Source organism: Pelobates fuscus, chromosome 12 (assembly GCF_036172605.1).
Source record: "Pelobates fuscus isolate aPelFus1 chromosome 12, aPelFus1.pri, whole genome shotgun sequence".
Classification (NCBI taxonomy): Eukaryota; Metazoa; Chordata; class Amphibia; order Anura; family Pelobatidae; genus Pelobates; species Pelobates fuscus.
Window position 1 is genome coordinate 43,589,094 of NC_086328.1, and position 19,085 is coordinate 43,608,178.

A 19,085-nucleotide genomic window follows, 5' to 3' on the forward strand; every position below is an offset into this window, starting at 1 on the left:
GCCTGCCTGACAGCTTCTGTGTCAGGTTGGATGACTTGCCCATTTGCACAGTCAGTGCCACCACTCATATCTGTTTTAACAATAGCTTAAGCTTTAGAGTTTTGCCATGGATCCCCCTCCGGCATGCCACAGTCCAGGTGTTAGTCCCCTTGAAACAACTTTTCCATCACTTTTGTGGCCAGAAAGAGTCCCTGTTGGTTTTAAAATTCGCCTGCCCATTGAAGTCAATGGCGGTTCGCGCGGTTCGCCGGTTCGCGAACATTTGAGGAAGTTCGCGTTCGCCGTTCGCGAACCGAAAATTTCGGGTTCGCGACAACACTAATTATTTTGTTCAACGTGTATTTTGATATAAATATATTTATATATATATATATATATATATATATATATATATATTAATATCACAATACAGTTAGAACGAAATAACACACATCTATATATTTTTTAATTATTTATTTTTAATTATTTTTTTAATGTTATTTTTGTACATATTTACATTTTTTTTATATTATATATAAATATATATATATAACAATAATTATATCTATATTTAATCAGTATCAGTCTACGTGTAATTTGAAATTAATATATATATATATTAATAGTAAAATACACCTAGACAGTGTATGTGTGTGTATGTATATGTGTATATATATATAATTATTTTTTTTACACTTATTTTACTTTTTTTTTATTTGATTTCAGCCAGCAGGGGGACTAACTGTCATTACAGGCAGTCCCCTTGCTGGCAATGCACCAGGCAGCTAACCCGGCCATGTGATTGTGAGGTCCTTGCAAGGACCTCACTCTCACATGGGCGGGAGGGCTCCTGGAGGGCGGACGTGCCGCAAGGGGCTCCCTGGGAGTCCCCCCAACCGCAATCGCCGGCAACCGGGTAAGTAAAAAAAAAAAACGGAGGGTGTACAATTAAAAAAAGACGTAATTGTACGCCCTCCGGTCTTAAAGGGTTAAACAGCAATTGGATAAATACTTCCAAAAACATAACATACAGGGATATAATTTCTAATTAGTGGGGTAATAGTTGCTTGATCCAAGGAGACATCTGACTGCTATTTTGGGGTCAAGAAGGAATTTTTTCATAGTTTGTTGCAAAATTGGAAGCGCTTCAGACTGGGTGTTTTGCCTTCTTTTGGATCAACAACAAAAACATATGTGAGGAAGGCTGAACGTGATGGACGCAAGTCTCTTTTCAGCTATGTAACTATGTAACTATGTATATGTAACATTGGCCTAAGCCAATGGAAGCCACTTTAATCACCTTGAGAAATAAACTAATTCATGGAACTGTGGAAATCTTTTGTACCAGTGGGAGAAGCCCTTTCATCATAATTCTGTGTCATATAAATAACGCCCTATGTTCTTCATGTTTGGCGGATAGGATGAATAAAAAAAAAAAAGTCTGGAAATTGAGATATTATGATCACTTATCACACCTAGTGCAATCTCTGCCCTCACATTTACTAAAAACAAATAAGAATTGAAGGGTCAATCTTACTCATTCATCACAAACACAATGTCACAAACAGATGCCGGTTTCTATTATCTGAGCAACAATACAGAAACACACTGTCTTTCATTGCCCATAGTTAAAATCAATGTGAAAGCATTTCAAAAAGCAACTAGACATCAATAAAATTTAATTAATTACTCCGATGGATGCACATTTAAATTAAGAGTTAATTGTGCTAGCAATGCTTTTCCATTAAAATTAAACCTCTGATTAGTAACTAAGATTACAGACTAATCATATTCTCCAAGCAAATCTCATACACTTACATTTCCAGTAACGTAATTCGGTGTTTATCTGTATTATACTGATGGATAATGATAGTTAAGTCATTATTTTGATCTTTCTTTTTTTTCTTGTAATTATATGATGTTTCGCATGCTATTGATCAAATATTTAACCTTGTTGATACTATGACATATTGTTATAGTAAGACACCGGAGAGGTTTGATCCTCTATTGGAAGAGACTAATAGGATTATGTATAAAAAGTGCGGCATTCACAATCACGTTTCCGGTGGTTTTGAGCGCATGTTCCATTTTGTTATACATATCAGTTACTCAACCTTTTATATTGTATATTAGTGCCTTTTTTCTGCCTTGTCTGTTGAGTGCAAAAATAAAACATTTTTGACATTGCTTTTGGATTATTTTGCTCCTTTTTTTCTCTTTCTTTTTAACACTGATTATATTAACAAAATAGGAAGACAAAATGTATTGTAAAAATGTAAAATGTGGCGTTCATTTTCATGTTTGTGCTGGTTTTATGTACTTGCTCCATGTTATGTATAAAACTGTTTTCCACCATTTCAAAATTGGTGCCCTTTTCCCTGCATTTTCTGTAATGTGCCAAAACAATATATCTTTTCACAATGTTTTCATTCCCCTTTCAATGGTTAGTATCTACCAAAAGTGGTGCAAGGATGGACAACCAGTGAACCAGCATCAGGGTCATGTGGCCACAAGGTTCATGGGGGTTGAGGGCCAGCCTGTCTAGTCTGATCACAGTATAGACACTGTAGCTCAAATTGCTGAAAAACCTGATGCTGGTCATGATAGAAAGGTGTCAGAACACACAGGGCATCGCAATTGCTGACTGGTCAGAGTGCTTATGATTGCCCTGTCCACTGCCGAAAGCACCTTCAATGGGGACGTGAGCATCAGAACTGGACCATGGAACAATGGCAGAAGGTTGCTTGGCCTGATGAATCAAATTTTCTTTAAGATCAGGTGGATGACTCCAAACATACATAGAAAAAAAAAAGAAATTGGGGACACAATTAAGTAAGTTTGGAGTCCAGACCAGAATCCTTTTGGACTGAGCACCCATCCCTGCCCATCTGCTTCAGATGCCCCTTTGGAGGTGACAACAGGAAAGTATAAATGTTAGGTTTTGTTAAGCAATGTCACTTTAATAATCATTTTTATTCAAAATAGAGTAGATACTTGAATTACACATTGATTATATAGTTATTTAGTTATAGTACACTATCACATCAGTTTGTATAATATATATTCACAATGTTCGTATAACAGATTAAATACACTTTAGTTCATTTAGTATAAGTACATTTTGAGAAAATGGGGGTCTGGGTTGGGAGGTGGCAGATGGAATTCAAAAGAGATAAATTCAAAGTCATGCATTTTGGGATAAGCAAACCACAAGTCACTTATATGTTAAATGGGGTATAGTATGCAATGTTGATCTGTCATTGCAAAAACTACTAAGGTGCTGTCATGTACAAAAATGTTATTGATTCACATGATCACAATATAATTCTGCCTCTTTATAAATCAATGGTAGGACCTCACCTTGAAAATGAGGTGCAATTTTGACCATCATTTTAAAGAAGGATATTGCAGAACTAGAATAATTGTGAGCTGCAAAATTAATAGAGGGATGGAAAACATTAGTCACAAGGAAAGACTAGGAAAACAGAATTTGTTTTGTTTAAAAGTCTCTGAGGGGCTATGTTAGCTGTATACTAATACATACAGGATCAGTACGGGGTCTGATTCTATACATACATTTTGTTTGGTTTCCATTATTTCAATTATTATTATTATTATTATTTTATTATTTATATAGCGCCAACAAATTCCACAGCACTTTACAGTGGGTGGACGAACAAACATGTAGTTGTAACCAGACAAGTTGGACACACAGGAACAGAGGGGTTGAGGGCCCTGCTCAATGAGCTTACATGCTAGAGGGTGTGGGGTAAAGTGACACAAAAGGTAAGGATAGTATTAGACTAATGACAGTTGCAAGAGAGGAATCAGTCGGGAGCTATTAACAGTTTAATTTGTACGCTTTTATGAAGAAGTGGGTTTTTAATGATTTTTTGAAGGAGTGGAGACTGGGTGAGCATCTAACAAGGGAGGGAAGTGAGTTCCACAGGAACGTTATAACATTAGGCTTGAAGATGCTCAAAGAATGAACATTTGAATGGAAACTCAAAACTGTGTAAAATTTGGAAGGATGTAAATGATAATCATGTATCAGGATTGCTATGCTGTAGATATTTTAAGTCAGGTAGTACCCTCATAAATGCACTAGCATGAATGGAGTAAAAGTAAAGAAAATGTATGTTGACGGGAATGAAAGACCAGAAAAAGTACATAACAATAAAAGGACAGAGTGTATTTGCAATGCAACAAGGCAGCATATCTGAAAAAGAATTGATCCATCTGGAAAGTTGAGCAAATAAGCTAAGTGCCAGGATCAGGCAACAGGGGCCATATTAGACTGAGATGGAGACATCATGAGTCTGAATGTAAATTTGAATGAGAAAGAAGAAAACACAAACTCGAGCCCATCTATAAATACAAAGGACCAGGCAGAACGAATCCTGGCACAGCAACTGTGTATAACTGCCAGAAAAGGAGCCAAAAGCTGGGAGCCACTTGGTGAGAATCCAAATTCTCATAAGGACAAGAAGGAAAAACCTACTGATGAAATAGCTGTCCAAAGGTAAACTATGACAAAAGAAGACATTCAGCGCTGGAGACTTTTATATAGGGCATATGTGGAACGTGGACATATGACGCCCGTCACCTGCCACCCTAGGTGAACATTGTAAGATTGCTTGGATGAGAAACTAGCAAGTGGAAGGAAGCAGCAGAGATAAAGTCACTTTGCAAGGACGTGACTTGGGCATTGGGAGTTGTGACGGTAGACACCACCACCAAGGGCTTAAGATGGACAACTCAATTAGGTATTTGAATGATTCTTATGTTTCAGTCACCCTGTGTCCATTGTGGGTGCAGGGTGTTTGTGTAATGTGGTTGGTTGGGGTTAAATGTTAGTGTGTTCTCCTGTCTTGGTAATGCTTGCAATCAACTAGGTGAATTTGGCTGTGGAGCCTGTGCAGCGCCACCTGTTGGTTGCAAGGATCTAGCAACAATATGCACTACCTGAATAGCAAGGCCTGTCAATTTGCATATTCAAGGTAGATTTGCATATTGCTAATTCTGCAGGCATGAGAGATTTTCTGGAGCACTATAGGTTTTGGAACACAAATATGTATTTCTGACCCTATAGTGTTAAAACCACCAGCTAGCCACCCTACCCCCTCTTGCCTCACTAAATATAGTAAAATCATATTTGTATTCAGTTCTTAAACTGCTGCCACTGCCTGTGAACTGCCTCTGTCCGCTGACATCATCATAAATGGTTGTCTAAGCCAATCACAATGCTTTCACATTGGATTGGCTGATACTGTCAAGGAGGCAGATGAGGGGCAGAGCCAGCACAATTCAAACACAGCCCTGGCCAATCAGCATCTCCTCATAGAGATGAATTGAATCAATGCATCTCTATGAGGAAAGTTCAGTGTCTGCATGCAGAGGGTGGAGACACTGAATGGCAGTGCTGCTTACTCTGCAGCATTGCCCAAGGAAGCAGCTTTAGCAGCCATCTGAGGATTGGCCAGTGAAGTTATAACTAGGCTGTTATGTAAACACTGCATTTTCTCTGAAAAGACAGTGTTTACAGCAAAAAGCCTGAAGGGAATGATTCTACTCACCAGAACAAATGCAATAAGCTATAGTTGTTCTTGTGACTAAAGTGTCCCTTTAATTATTGTCTTCCCCACCCCTTTATAAAAATGTCATTATGTTATAATAAGTTGCTGTATGTTGTCTGCTATGATTTTACTATTTATATTTTTATTGAGTAGTCAGTAATATATATGTAATGAACATATGGACTAGTCCCAAGTAAAAATAAAGTTTTGTATGTCAGTTCCTTTTGGAACCTGTGTCCTGTGTGGATTTTTAGGGATCCCAGCGACAGAGTCTTCGGACCTGTTTGCTGGTTCAGGATCCCTCTAGCCCTGGGATAAATCAATAGAGCTAGGCCTGAGAGCCGCAAGTGCCTTTATAAATCACTGGAAGATAAGCTGCAGAGGAATAGGCAGAGGGGACAATACTTGCCTGGAAGGAGTGCTGCAGCCTGGTCGGATGGATGAGCTCCAGAAGGACTGGAGTCAAGCTTTGGCGACTGAGGAGGAAGCATTCCAGGTTTCCTGCAAGTAGCTAGGAAGCGGATTGGGTGGAGGTACTCGGTCGGAATACAGGAGCTCTGTCACAGGAGTGTTATCAGTATAGACAGTAGTTCCATTTGTCTTAGCTAATTTATGGAACCACTGCAGAGTATTAAACTGTATGTGCAGTGCAAATTTACAGTTTGTATAATACATTTTATATTTCTTTAAACATATATATATATATATATATATATATATATATATATATATATTTTAAATATAAAAGGTAAATTCTAAAGTAGAATAGTCTTTCCACTTCAGCAGCAGAGGTCTTTAATTCAACTCTCTGTGTGGTGTACGTTCAGGAAATACTTAATCCTTTACAATTCTCTACAAAAACAGATATAAAGGCAGAAATCAATCCAATACTAAAATAATCCCTCATAGTCTGTTGATGGAAACATTGTATACAAAGGGATATTAACTGGCTGAAATGACAAAATAGGTCAAACAACTGAAAAACACGTGTTTAGATAAATACAGAAAAAAACATCACTTTTATATGCAGAATGAGAAAGCCCAACCATTTACCCTCTTTATTTTGCAGTAGGTATACTTAACAAACTTATGTGAAGGAAAGTGGCAATCTACTTAAAATAAATCAGAATTTTGACTCTTTAAGTAGACATTCAAAGTCCTCAGCTCATTCTTCTCCTTTAAAACTCAAAATTATTTCAAAGTGTTTTGACATAAATTGTGGCTCTCTTGGTGCATGCAACCCAACCCAAGCATTTTTAGTCTTCATTGTTATCCAAAGTAGGACAGGCAGACATGGGGGATCACTTCTGCAGGTGATAGAGCTGGGATTTTTGTAAAATTTCAAGTTTGAAGCTGCAATGAGCATGTTAACAGTTTGATCTTGTAAGTTTACCAGTGCTGGATTTAGGACTTCAGGGACCTAGAGCTGAATAGTAATGTTGATAGACCTAATGAGAGAACACAGTCATGGATGTGGACTATGTATGTGACATGTGTTAAATATAGCCAATGTTTACTGGTTTAAATGGCCTCTGGATTCTCCCATCAACAAGAAAACAGGACACCACACAAAGTATAGGCTAAGCACTAATAGCAGGAATTGAGAAAACATAAGTAAATAAAAACACTGGCCTAAAACATAATCAGTGGAGATCCATTCTCTACAGTGGAAAAAAAAATATTTTAGAATGAATAAATAAAAAAAACTAAATATACAATAAGGCTGCTTTGGGCCTATTTCAAAGCAGGGGGCTGGAGTTGTTGCTTTAAGCGTCGCTCATTTCCAATGCTTTCCTATGGGGAGACCTAATGCGCATGCACGGCATTAGGACTCCTCGGCAGGTGGGCGGGATCAGTCTCGCCCACCAGCCGACGGAATCAGAAGGAGGAGCGGCGCGGAGGAGGAGACAGCGACGAGGGACATCGTCGCTGCCTCAGGTAAGTGACTGAAGGGGTTTTCACCCCTTCAGTAACCGGGGATCGGGGATTGGGAGGGAGAGGGTACCTCCAGTGCCAGGAAAACGGATTGTTTTCCTGGCACTGGAGTTTCCCTTTAAAAGAAGACAACGAATGATGGTATTTATTCTCAAAATTTGGAGAAAAACTCTTTGAGGCATGGACAAAGCATTCAATAATTTTAACGGGGAAAAGGACAGCGGAAGAAACCAGCCCTATGATTGTAGAGATGATATCTGACCACTGGATAAACAAGAGTTAAATAATTAAAGTTAGACTTTATAAACTGCAGCAAGTTATTTATTGCAGCCATAATTCTGTCATTTTTTTGAAGCATGTGAAAAACTATAAATGTTTTGATGTGATTGATTTTGTTGCTTGAAATATGATGAGCACTTTACACAATAATTAATATGTGTGCATAGAATGACTCCGAACCTCAGATTAATTGGTCCCTGTATTTAGATAAGCCAATCGACTGAAACATATTTAAACTCTAATACTTTGATGTCTGTTTCATATATCTTAAGAATTAAAGTGAAAAGGGGTAAAGTGGTAGATGATATGTCTGTGAATGTGTTATTTTTGTAAAGATTTAAACAGGAAGCAGTGACATTCAGAAACCGTAAATTTAATGTCTGTACAGGCCAAATTCTAACTGTTACATATGTTACTGGGAATATAGAAAGAAAACAAAAATAATGCTTTTTAATTACTGGGCTAACCAAATTTCAAGATTGGTCTTCTATTTACATAGATGTAAACAGCATCACCAATGTTGAATATGTAGTTTGGCCATCTGTAGTTTGACCATCTGAAATCTGTTTTTGATTCATTTAGACTACCTAAAAGGGATTACCTTTTCTCAAAGTTGAAAGGCACAGTTTAAGCACCATAACCACTACAGTACACTGTAGTGGTTATGTTGCCAGAAACGCCCTGGCACCACTCTCCCCATTGCGGATGGATAGTCAGACTGTTTTAGAATGGTTTGACTTCTTACCTGGGGTCCAACGGGCAGTGTTCCCTGTCTCCTCTATACAGCCATAACCTCTACAGCTGTACAGCTTTCTTGAAAGATTCCCTTTAAGAATTATGGAAATTAATCTATGCTTAGCATACTTTTCTTATCCTTGGTTATTATACAATGCATCCTATTCAAATGGATTAGCGCCTCCATTCACATCTGATAGGTCAGCAAAAAAGACAAAGATATGTCATGTGACCTGCACTCCATGTCCCAAACCTCTAGAAACCTCATAGGTAAAGATGTGGGAAGCAAAAGAAAATTACCATGTATATCTTTCGTATTCCTATCTTACTACGTATTCCTATCTTACTATAGTAGCATATACAAATTAGCAAAGTTGAAAAAGAAAAGGGAAGGTCGCAGCACTCAGTCCCTCACTAGTGGTCAACCTAAAATCACTTGGCATCTTCAAAGAGACTGATAGTGGCTGTCGTGGAGGAAAATCAAAACTTAAAGTTCAATCTCATGACACTATCACAGCTGTTCCACCACTGTGTCTACCTGCAAGCCCAATTGAAGTGATTCATCGTAGAAGCCACAAAAACCGCACTATCAAATCAAGGAAACCTCTTTGTGTGATGCCCATTAGAAGACACACTGTTTCCAAAGTACAGAGCAAAAACTCAGAATCACAAGACTGTCCTATCAGATCAATCCTGTGCAATGCCAGATCAATAAGGAACAAAACAGCTATTATTGACGACCTAATTGAAAAATGTGAATTAGTGTGCATTATAGAATCATGGCTAGATTAAAATGCGGGGCCGATTCTAGAGGCAGCTATTCCAGGCAATTAAACAGTCTTCCACCGCCCGAGACAAGATCACAAGTTATGATATGTGTGAAATCATCCATAAATCCCAGACCAATATCAGTCCACAAACCCAATCTTTTAAATGCGTAGCTGCCAGCCTCTCAATAGATGGAGGATTCCAGATTCTGTTAATATACAGACCCGAACGAGATGGGAAGGAACTCTCAGAACGTTTGACTGGTTTAATCTTTGAACACCCCAGATGGCTTATATTGGGAGACTTCAACAGTTTGATTGATGACACCCTATCAATACTTGGGCAGGATCTCCTCAGCTTGATGAGTGCCATCGACTTAACACAAATCGTTGCCACCTCCACCCACAGAAAAGGCCATACACTTGATCTAGTGTTCCAGTCTGGACTAAAACTATCGCCAGTAACTGTAAATCCGGTTGTTTGGTCAGACCACCACTCCAGTCACTTCTCCATTATATCACAACCAGCCTGACCCCAGCCTCAGAACCAGGTCAAACACCACTCATTAAAAGGGGTGACGCCATTGGATGTAAAGTCACATATGGATCTAAGTGAACTAATGGGCACCTGTGAAGACCCCAGCTCCTTTGTCCAACTCTACAACAAAACCATGAGAGACACCCTAGAAAGCATTGCACCAACACGCATACGCACTGTCAAAACCCACAACAATGCACTGTGGTTTGATAGCACCATCAGAGAAATGAAGAGAACAGACCATAAACTTGAGAGAAAGTGGTGCAGGACACATGATCCAGAAGATAAAGCCGCTCTTACCAAACATCTAAATTAATATCAATTCAAGATAACTATGAATAAAACTTAATTTTTAAGTCACACTAAAATGCACTCTCCCACAATAGACCCAGGCAACTGTTTCACACAGTAGAAAGGCTCTGCAAACCAGCATTCATGCATATCCCCACCAACCTTTCTCAGGAGATTTGCAATCTTTTTCAGAGAAAAGATTTCCTCAATACGAGCCTCTATCACAGCAACAGTTACACATAAGAACCACTAAAATGGAATGCCAGATTGCCCCAGTTTATGGTCCACTTTTACAAATGTGGATATAAAGGGAGTTAAAAGAACCAGGCAAAAGTTACACCCTACTACGTGTGACTTAGACCCTGCTCCAACTCAGCTTATATCTGCATGCATTAAAACACCTGCCCCAGCCCTCACTAAAATAGTGCAGTGATCACTAAAAACTGGAGACTTCCCAGATCCTCTAAAAGAAACTGTGATTAAACCACTGCTAAAGAATCCTTTATTAGGTCCAGACTGCATGGCTAATTACTGGACGCCCATCTATCAAGCGTGCACATCTTTGATCCTTTCCAGTCAGGTTTCAGATGCCACCACAGCACTGAAACAGTGCTAGTCTGAGTAGTAAATGATCTCCTTATGGCGAAAGACAAAGGTGATTACTCCATCCTAATCCTCTTGGATCTCTCAGCTGCATTTGACTCCATTGACCACAGGATTTTAATAGAGCACTTGCAGCACATCTGTGGTCTAGGGGGCACAGTCCTTAACTGGTTTAAGTCTTTCCTCACTGGTAGATCACAGAGAGTAACATCAGGATCAAGCTCATCGGCACCAATAGAACTGACCTGTGGAGTTCCACAAGGATCCATCTTGTCTCCCATGCTATTTGTAATTTACTTGCTACCACTGGGGGACATCATTAGGCGATATGGCCTAAGGTATCATTGTTACACTGATGACACACAACTCTACTTCTCCTTCTCCAGATACCACAGACCCAACATGCCGCATCAACAGTTGCTTAGCAGACCTCATAGAATGGATGAATGCTAGTGAACCTGGACAAAACAGAGTTACTCTTGGTGAGGGCACCACAAGCAAAAAAAATATCCCATGGTCACCCAACTGGCCTGGAGCTTGGAGGCTCTGAACTCATTAGTTCATCAAAGGTACGAAACCTTGGAGTGCTGATTGACTCTGGACTACCATTTAAACAGCAGATTTCCTCCATAATAAAATCTTCCTACTTTCATCTGAAAACATAGCCAGGATACAACACTTAATTCCACTGGATGATATACCAACATTTTTCCATGCATTTGTATCCTCTAGGCTAGATTACTACAATGTACTTTACTTGGGCCTCCCATTAAAAAAACTCCATCGCCTTCAGACTGTACAAAATGCAGCAGCCAGACTACTGACCAATCAAACTCGCTCCTGCCACATAACACCTGTTCTCCACTCCCTGCATTGACTTCCAATTAAATGGTGAACATATTTTAAAATTGGCCTGCTAACTTTCAAAGCTTTAAACAATTAAGACCCACAGTACCTGAAAGAGCTCCTGACACATTACTGTCCATCCCGTTCACTTCGGTCAGCCAACACATCCTTCCTGTCAGTGCCAAGAATAAAGACAGACTCAGGTTCCAGGGCATTCAGTCACACTGCCCCTACCTTCTGGAACTCTTTACCGTGCACAATTAGAGAGGCACCGTCCTTACAGACTTTTTAAAAAAGCTAAAGAGCCACCTCTTACATCAGGCATTCAGTCCGCTCATCTGACCCTCAGAAACTCCTAACGTTTATGTCTTTATGTTTGTATATTTGTAAAGTGCTTTGAGGGGAGAAAAGCGCTATAAAAATTTAAAATTATTATCATTATTATTATTATAGAGCCTTTATCAAGCATTTGACATAATTTCTGCATTGGTGTCTGACCGCATCTTTATCCAGGCACTTATGAGATTATTTTGTCAAATATAGGAAGACCTTTATCATCACCTGGAACTCCAGGTAAACGCATGGGAGCGATGACTCTTTGTACCCTCTGCTTGTTCTCTAGTGTAACTATAGTACGCACCATTGTAATATCTTTGAACTAAACGTGCTAAGTGTCAAATCATCTTCACTTTTCTTATATGGATCATAATCACTTCTCCACAACTTGCTATGCTCACTCATGTTGCCTCCACCTCCAGTGTCTACAACTTAATGTCCCTACTTTCTATATCACACACCAGTGCAGTGATAAGCTGCAGCTGTACAGATATGGGACTAAGCACGTCTTAACTCAAGAGATAGATGATGCTTCAAGACAACTGTCTTATTTTAAGACGTCAAACAGTTTGTTGGTAATGGGCAGATCCAAAATCAGTCTCCACTGGCCACCTGGTTTCTGAACAAAGAATAGTAAAGAGTAACACACATGAAGCACCCTTAACTAGAAATAGTCTACCTTTTTCTGAAAAAGATTGTGAACCGAGTCAAAAATTAGTTATCTTTTTTTATTTGGCTGGTAGAAATTACAAAACTTTTTTCTATAAATTATTCATAAAATAATTCTATAACTAGAGACAACAGAGATGACTGGAAGATTTATAATGTTTTGAGTCCAATGGACTCCCCAGAGCTCCCATGGTCTGCAGATCGTCAGAGGTCTTTGTTGGAAACATATAAGAACAGAGTAAAACATGATTTGTTCAACTTCTTTTTAGATACTACCAAAGTTTTGCAAAACCGTAAATAATTTTTAAACAGAAGATCACCTTTTTTCTTAGATAAGGAATGTGTACTCCAATGCTCTGTGAGTAGCAACTGTCAGGTCTATGATTATGGAACAACATATTAACATATTCAGTGAAACTTATGAAGTATGTAGCAATATCTTGCCTCTACAGGGTACCATTTAACTTGGATAGTCACTCACAAATTGTAATCAATATTTGTTTCATAAACATTTACAATTCCAGATCTTCATAGTTCTCTAAAGCACAGCTAGGTCTTCAGATGACACCTGATTATAAATTGAGATAAATTGAGATAAATAAGCACATAGTAACAGACCTTATCTACATTATTTTTCACCCTTGATCTAAACCACTGGAGAGCTCTCCAGAAATGCCTACACACGGGAAAGAGTTGTATTATGTAGAGAAGCCTTTACTTTAATTTGGGAAGGTGAACCATATATATTATTGTCGTGTGCCTGCTTTGATACAGGTTCAAGCTTTTATTCATCCCACCTTTGGCCTGGCCATTCTCGGGGAAAGGCGACTATATCCCTATTCATAGGGCACTGTGGGATGGACAGTTACTTGCATTAGATGTATTATTGGAGAATAGACCGCAACTCCCTTGATCTCTCTTCAATATATACAATTGTAACACTATTACCATCCAGGAAATTCCAACAGCGGGGGAAGTAATGGTGGGATGAAGTGGTTATGGTGCATTGAGTGTTTTTTGTGTGTAAACATCTTCCATCTCTCGTACTACATGGTCAGTGTTTTAATCTCCTTCCAAACCATTTTATTGAAACAGCATACCTCCCAACTATGCCTACTTAGGAAGTGCAATCCCTGTTTTCAGGTCCAAGTACCTCTGTCCCTCTTTTCTATCTTAATGTCCCTCTTCTCTAGGAATTCCAAATTGTTAGTGTGTCTGAGTGCATAACAGAGCTGCAAAGCAATAATATTTACAGTAATGTGTCTTTACACTACAATAAATGTTTAGGAATCAGTCTGTGTAAATAAGATACAATGTTCTTGTTCTAAATTACAAATTAGCTGCATAAATTCTCATCAGTAAGGTACTTAAAATTTCATAACAGATCACCCTGATCACTTCCCCTATTAGACCATTAAAATTAAAGTGCCCCACTTTGTCCATTTTTAATGTTCGGGCATATGAAATAGTATGCAGGTATCATGCATCCATATAATATGTTATTCTGGAATTGAATTCATGATGAAGTGCATGTCAACAAAAAAGTTAGCTAGCTCATGAGTGTCCAAAAGGTAGATCCCCAAGTGTTACAACGTGTACAGCTACAACACCCACGATGATGCTTTGCATGCCTTTAGAATGCTGTTAGAATGACAAAGCATCATAGAAGCTGTAGTTTTAAAACCTCTGGGGATCCACCTGTGGGCGCCTCTGATCTAGATTACTCATTATTTAATCTTTTTAGGATGTGGATAATGTGTTGCACTAATTTGCACTGTGAATCTTTTTGAAACCATAGCAAGGAATCCCCAATATTCTGGGATCTAGAGTCAAAAGATGATAAATGTTTTCTTACATGCTGAACCACAGCACTCCTCTGTGCAATGATACGCTGCAATCTGGGCTCAGATGCCAATGAAAGGAGAATAAATTCACTTTTTGCATTGATTGCTCCTAATGGCATCCGTTCACGGCAAACTAACTGCTTAACAAACTTTTTTTGTTTTTTAATCCCTTACTTAGTGCTATTTAATATTTGTATTTCTTATAGTGAAATGATGATGTGGTTTGTCATTGTTTTAACTTTCCAATTGTTTAAGGTTTGATTTTTATTTCAGAAGTGTCTCAATGAATGTGATGTTGCTAATGCCATTCTAGACAAACAGGAAATTGCAATATTGAAGATGTGTCTAAAGGCTAGCATGTATATACAAATGGTATGACTGATTTATTTAGAAGCAAATGGTACATGCCTTATGTACAACCTGCAATCTAAATTGTTTATCCGTTACGTCTAACTAATAGAAATGTGGCAGCGTAATAATGACATGTCTATTACGTTATAAATGGCACACAATGAAGAATTTACAAATATAGAGAAAAGCAAAAAATTGGGGTAAAAGGTCCTACCTAGTATTTCAAATTAATTAAGTGCCCTTAACCCCTTAAGGACCAAACTTCTGGAATAAAAGGGAATCATGACATGTCACACATGTCATGTGTCCTTAAGGGGTTAAACGAGCCTTTTGAAAATTTTAAATGTTACTTATACAACACAGAAATGCAAAACCAACTCCTTTTTAAAGAAAATGTAATCAAATTTCAAATTTTTTTTATGTATTAAGACTACCTAACACAAACTGAAAAAAAAACAGTAAAATTATAAAATTCTGATATTTTTAAGTTATATTAATTATTCATAAAGGACCAATAAATTCTGTATCACTGTACAATAGGATGGATGAACAAACGTTGCAACAAGACAAGCTGGACATACAGAGACAGGTTTTGTTGTTTCATTCATATTTTGCCGCAATAAAGCATTATTTTATTCACTCCATTTTTGCAAAAAATATTAAGTTTAACAAATTTACTGACTTACTGGCTGCTACTACTAAAGGGAAATCATTAAAGGAACACTATAGTGACAAGAACACTAACATGTCTTCCTGTCACTATAGCAGTAATATCACTATTTAGCCCCCGTCAGCAATGTAAAAGGTGAATTTATTCACCTGTATTCCAGCACCACATGGGTCCTCTGTGGCTGGCTCCACCCCTCCCCCCCCCCCCCCCCCAATGGCTGAAATCACTAAACTTGATGACCTCAGCCAATCCAACGCTGGGGTCTGTTGACATGGAATGCACTCCATCATGAATTAGGCAATTCCATAATTCCATATATTCATGGATGCATGATACCAGCATACTATTTCATATGCCTGAACATTAAAAATGGACAAAGTGGGGCATTGGGAGGCTATCACGCAAGTTCTGCAAAATGCTGCACTATGCCATTTAGTATCTCCTCATAGAGATGCATTGTATGAATGCATCTCCATGGAGAAAATTCAACATCTCCATGCAGAGCACTGGCCCAGGAAGCACCTCTAATGGACGTGTGAGTGACAACCAGTAGAGGTGTTTCTAGGCAGTAATGTAAATACTGCCTTTCCTCTATGCACACCAGAACTACATTAACCTGTAGTTGTTCTGGTGACTATAGTGTCCCTTTAAGTGATAACAGTTCCCATTATTGTAGATAGGAGCCACTAACATGGAAAAACTCAGTAGCAGTCTCTAGCTTTATGTAAAGAAATTGACAACAAATTCCTCTACATCCTCTTGGAAAAATAATATCGAACATGGTCTTAAGTCCTACCAGCTACTGGTCACACAGGGTGAAGTGTGCATGTTCAAGTCTGTGTTGCTGAGCTTATGCTGTGATATTTTATAAATTTTATTCATTTCCTACAAAATTTTTGCTTTGTTCCAAACATTTATATCAATTTGCAAAATATACCTTATAAATACGGTCAATGCAAATTCTCAACCAAGAACTTGTTGTTCATACAAATTGGAGCATAATCTACAAGTCATCTGACTAGAACCCACACTATTGATCCATTTGTTCTAACTACCTACCTTTCACAGTTATTTAATCTTTACTTCTGGTAGTATTTTTTTTTCACTTGTGTTTGCTTTTATCTTGTTAATATTTTTTTTATATATATTTATTGTTTTGCATTATTGTATCATTTATTTCACTTTAACCCCTTAAGGACCAAACTTCTGGAATAAAATGGAATCATGACATGTCACACATGTCATGTGTCCTTAAGGGATTAAACATGAAATGCGACCACTTTGAAAAGATACACCAACCTAGTGGACATTTAATAAAGTGTTTCATTTTTTGTAGGAAAAAAAAACATTCACTACTGTTAGAACGAATACTTGTGATCAGAGCCATGTTTATTAACAGTGAAATAAGCATGATGTAGTGGTTATGGTGCCAGTAGATCCCTAGCACTAGGATGGCTGTACATGTGTGGCCATCTCCATTCCCAGGGTCACAATAGAAGAGGTGGTTTGCATTGGTGACTAACTGTTAGACCTGGCTAGTAGCCCTGCTGTGCTTAGCTCAGTGTGCCTGTGTCCAGCAGCAGAGAATGCAATGACTGGGAACCATCAGACCTCAGGTAGTTTTCAAACTGTTCTTAGACAATTTGACTACTTGCCTTGGGACAGGGCACTCCTGACATCATAACTACTACATAGTGCTATAGTGGCTATATTACTTAGAGTGTGAGTTTAAAGAATCCTGTTGGCTTCCCTTGCATCTCAACTCCATCATACGATTACAGAAGGTTGCCTGTTGTCAATGGCTCCATTTAGTTTTACAGAAACCTAACTTTCCCACTTTGCGCCTTGCTCCTTTCTTAGATGTATACTAGATCTAGGGATCTCAATGAAATCTGTGATTTTGTCAAGGCAAACTGTAATCCAAGCTGCAACTATAGGACAGACGTTAGCCTGAAGAGCAAAACAGAAAATAATACAGAGAAAATGGCTTTGTGGGCCTTAGATGCTTAAAAGAAAATACCTCCATGGAAGTTGGAAACAAAAACTGATAAAATACAAGAAAACACTGTCTGGATACCAGAAAGACCACTATAATAAAGAACACACTGAGATTAAAAGCCATAATGAAGGTCAATAGCAAGCTTGATCAATACACAAGAAACTCAATTACATAGGTACACACTTAAAGGCCATCAGAAACCGTGAAAGGGCAACGATCTCTGAATGGCCCTGGTTTACATACTCCTTCAATTGAGTTAAACACTCGCTGAAAATCCTAGCGTGCAAGTCAATTCAGCAACAAAATGGGACCGCATGTAGACTTGTGCATTTGATTTCCGACAAATTGGAATTTTTCTTAATTTAGACCGACCAGTTGTTTAGTTGAATACTGTATATCTATAGTACCATACAAATGTATAACCGAGCACACAAATCGCGCCATGGCCGAACATGTTCCTACCGAGCCTCTATCTAAGCTTGGGTCTTAGGGGCCACCTGTCACATCGAATGGGTAATCCAGCTCTGCTAATGTGTTAGTAAACCTGGAGCCATGGAACAGCAGAACACCCTTTATGCACAAAAAACATTATCCTAGAAAGATGAAGAGATAAACAGGTTTTTCAGGTAGTGGATATAAGTGCTAAGGACAAACAATGCATCTATGGAAGTAAGTAGAATGCATGGTCAAGGCAGTGCAGTGTCAAGGTCAAAAACAAAAGTGAAGGTCAGGTAAACTTCAACACTGAGATTTTGGTATGAACAGATTGACCAAAGAGACAACACCATGTATATTGGCATAGATATGTCATAGGTACACATTAAATAGCCTTCCAGCTAAAGTGGTAGAGGTTAGCTGTAACGTCCTGCTCTGTTCTTGGAGATGTCTGGTCTTGGCTTCTGGTATCCAGTACTCTTTTTGCTATTCTTGCTTAGTTTGCTTGGTTTTCTAGTCTATGTCCGGTTTTCTTTATGCTGGGATTTCTGGGTTCATTCCTATAGTTCGTCCCTGGATTTCCCAGTCTCCAGGTTTCCTTTAAAAGTTTGTTTAATTTTCCACACCCGTGTGTTTCCAGCTTTCATTATGTGTAAGAGTTCTTGCAGGCAGCTGCTCAAAGCTTCTGCCCTTTCTTGCAGGTAAGTGCTATATTTGTGTTCTGAATCTATGGATGTTTTAGCATACTTTAGGCAGTGTAGGACCTGCCAGATATGGGGTACATTGGCGTTGTTGGCAGGCTTATGCAATGTATGATCATATAGTGTGACTAAATCCCCATGATTTCCATATGTAGTACTTAGTCATTTCTCCTCTTGTTTTGCCTATGTTATCTTGTCTTGTTTTAGTTTGTATACCCAGTCCATGTACAGTCCTGTCCAGTCTTGCCAATGTTATGTTCATGTTTTCCTCATGTCTTGTGTATATGTTCTGGGTTCTCCTAGTTCTGTCTTGTTTTCATGTTTGGTGCCTATCTCTAGTCTTGCCTTGTTTCTAGTACTGGATACAATCCTGCTGCAGAGCCTCTCTGTTAAGCTCCTGGGAGGTCTGCTAATTTCCATGCTCCTAGTTCCTGTTATCCCCTTAAGCTGAATCAGGGTCTTGGTATGTGGCTGCACAAACGCTGGTGCTCAACCCCAGGGGGCGTGCGGTGACCCTGCTAATCCACCTCC